Here is a 3,484-nt window from a genome sequence, read left to right as displayed (position 1 = left end):
CCCGTGCTGAGGCCAGTCTGGCTGCCCAGCGGGCATCCTGTCAGTGCAGGGCTAGTCTCCGATTGGCTCACAAGTCTGGGCTGTGCATCGCTCAGATTTCATCACATCACCTTGCTCTGGGTAGAAATGGTGCAAGCTGACACGGCATAACCCCCTACTTACATTGAGTCAGAGCAAGGATTTAGAAACCTTTGGATCCAGGCCGGGGTGTGTGTGCACATGTCTCTGTGTGGCATATGGAAATTTTGTCCACAGTGAGAATCTGTCAGCATATCTGGTTAGCCAGTAGACCTTTGATAGGACCTAGGGCCGTGGTGCACACTCCTTTCCATTTGTCTAATGATCATTGCCACTAGCCTCAGTATGCTGCAAACCCATGTTTGATGAATGGAAAACAGACCTTGAACTCTTAAATGGAAAATCTATTTTGAAATGCAAACTATTGTTGCTTTTCTGGGTGCATTAAAGCGTCACTGTAATATAATTTGGCTATACCAGGTATTAAATCATGTTCCCAACAAGTCAGCTGCATACATACATACAGGTAAGGCACAGGCTAGCTTTTTATCCCCAGAGAAGTATTAATCCTGTTCCCTAAACGTCTAAATAAAAATTTCTAAGACTTTGGTGTACCATTCTATCCATTTTGGCCTTTTGTTTGTGTTCTGTTTTAGGTCTCTCTAGCTGAGAAACAATCTAGTTAGTGAGTGATCTGGGTGACTTGGAGTCAGAGTTGAGAAGTTGAGTTAGTGGGGAAGTAAAGAACCTGAGGGAAAGGGCACCAATTCTTCATGAAAGACTTCTGAGGCAGAGGAATACAACCAGCAAACCCAGCATAAAAATTTAGAGCATAAGGACAAGAAAGGACTTTTCAAACCTTCCTTTAATACCCCTCCTCATTTTGCAGATGAAGAAACAGGCCTGGAACAGAAGTCACTTGCCCACAGTCACCCAGAACTCAGTTTCCTGTCTCTTATAAAAGAATTTGGGGCTTAAAGAAAGATTCCTACTTCTTAAATGAAGAACTAGCATTTTCTTCAGGATTAGAAGTCTGTGAATTCACTTGATATTACAAGTTTTCCTTGTAATATCACTATACTAAAACACCCCTATCTTTAAAAAGGCAAGCTCTTACAACTGCAAGACTCTCTGGTTGGAAATAAACTGCTGTGTGTCTTAATGAAACTGAAGGTAATGAATAGGACTAGGGTAGCAAAGTGACAAGTTAAGAGTTAAATGTGGTGAGAACCTGGCAGCTCCAACAAGATGTATGTGGTAGGAGGGAGGCCCACTCAGTGGCTGAGAGGTTAGTAATGTAAACTATATACAACTTGGTATTTGTCAGGGGGGAGTGCTTTGATAGAGATGCAAATGCTTTTGCACAGAGAGGGATTTTGAGAGAGCAGACTTTGGAACAGTAGAACTAAGAAAACACAGAAAGCCATAGCAGAAATCCCCCCTATGTTTGCTTTCGGTTATTCTGAGAACGAGTGTATATAACAGCAGAGCACAGAAAAAAAAAAAGCAACACACCCCAGAGCCGTTACACAGTAAGGTACAAAACAGCATTGAACCCATAGGAACAGGAGAAAACAGGAGCCAGCCTTCTCTTCTCCCTTCTTCCTTGAAATCGAGCTTGAGTCATACCATATCAGAAAGGATTTATCACCCAAATCAAAAGCCTCTTAAAGGGGTTAGCATAGAAGAGCTTTAGCTAGGAAAGTTTGCAACTTTAGTCTCAACATGGCAGCTTTTCAGTTCCAGGGAGAAAAGACATTTTTCTTTCATTAACAAACAGCATTTCTTGAATGAATTTAGCTTTCGAGTACCCACGTTCGCATAAGAAAAGACATTTCTGTTTAGGTTGAACATAGCAAATTTCAGGGCTACAGAAACACTGTTGAGAAAGCTATGAGCACCTGGCCAGAGGGACCGAGATGGGAGTGGGTTTACAATGCATCATTCATTACTGCAGAGGCACTACGTGACAGAAATCACTAGATCCCATCCATGTGCAGCCAAGACTTGTAATCACCTTGGCTCCTAGTTCATAATATGTGATATGTATATTCTCTCTCTCACTTCATAGAATATGGAATTGACCTGCAACACAGTCCATTGCTTCACTGTTGCTGCTCACAATGAATGGCCCTTTAATGAGTGGGTTTCTGAATCCTAAACATGCAGGCAGTAGTAGTAGTTTTTCATCTAATCTGTGGGCTGCAGCAGTCCCCCTGTCTATTTGTTTCTCCACTCCACCCCGCCCCCACTTACCTTCCCCTCCAGTATCTATTTCAGTTCATCCTGTTAGCCAGATCGGATTCAGCACATCCGGAATGGCAAACAATTTATTGTCATGCAATACTGGTTTATCCTCCTCAATACCCTGATTTTACCCAGGTCCTACTGCCCACCATATTGCAGATCTTCCACTCTTCATTCTCAGAAAGATTTTATAGAGCAGGAAGAAACCTTCCGAGTTCATCTTGTCAATCCCCTTATCTGGAAGCAAGACAGTAGTAGTTCATCATCCCAGACTGATGCCCAAAGCTTCCTTTAATCACCCAACCAAGTATCTGAACTCTCCAGTCTTGTAGCAGTCTAATCAATATCCAAATACACTCTCTTAACCTAAACACCGTATACCCTTTTGCTGCCAAGATAGAATCCCCTCATGGTTCTGAGTCATTTCTATTATGACCTAAATTCCTCCAAGCTTAGCTTCCAACCTTCTGGGCAAATCTCTGAGATATCTAGTAACATCTTTGGAATCCCATATGATTATCTCCTGTAATGTTGAGACCTTGAATGCTTTCCTTTGAGTTATTGATCCTTGGAATTTCCAGTATGTTCAAATCTAGTTTCCTTTGGGAAATCAGTGACTCTAAAATGCATCCAGTGTGTGCATTATTCTTTATACAGTGTAAAGGGCTTGAAAGGCCCCACACATTATTTATCTCATCAATGGGGAATACATTTATTTTTTATACAGTTGTCAAAAGACTCTTCCCAATCCAAGACTCTTAGATCCACACACTCTGCAAGCTGGCTGAACAATGTGTCTTTGTTTATTTGGGTGTTCAAATGAAAACTACCTGTTCCTTTCTAATGCTGGGACTGTGAGTCTTAACAAAAGTACAGCAAAGGTAGGGGTGTAAGACTTCAGGGGGGCTGTGAGTCCAACCCATTTTGCTTTTGAATGCCCTGGTAAACAAGGGCATGTTGCCCAGTTTACCCTCAAGGGCTGAAGATGCAGAAGGTATGAAGAGAATTCTTTTGTCCAATTGTATAGTTATATAATTACAGACCGTAGTGGGGCAGAGTCCTTCAAAATCACCTAGGCCACCCCTATAATTATATAGATAGTGGAACTGAGGCCCCAAAGAAGTAAGTGATTTGACAAAGGTTGCATATTTGAGTCTTAGAATCTCCATAGTGTTTATCTTCATTTTCTTATGCTGTATTGAGTAACACTGAAACAAGT

General features: G+C 41.7%; 1 protein-coding gene across 1 annotated transcript in view; it reads left to right on the top strand.

Moving 5' to 3' along the window:
• Positions 1–3,484, top strand: part of SPRY3 (sprouty homolog 3 (Drosophila)) — a gene marked incomplete at its 3' end in the record, with an annotated part of 6,425 nt that overhangs the window by 508 nt on the left and 2,433 nt on the right. The gene's annotated exons all lie outside the window — the stretch shown is intronic.

This window comes from Bison bison, unplaced genomic scaffold, assembly GCF_000754665.1.
Source record: "Bison bison bison isolate TAMUID 2011002044 unplaced genomic scaffold, Bison_UMD1.0 scf7180017851908, whole genome shotgun sequence".
NCBI classification, from domain to species: Eukaryota; Metazoa; Chordata; class Mammalia; order Artiodactyla; family Bovidae; genus Bison; species Bison bison.
The sequence above is the reverse complement of the archived record's forward strand: the minus strand, read 5'-3'. Positions and strand labels throughout refer to the sequence as shown.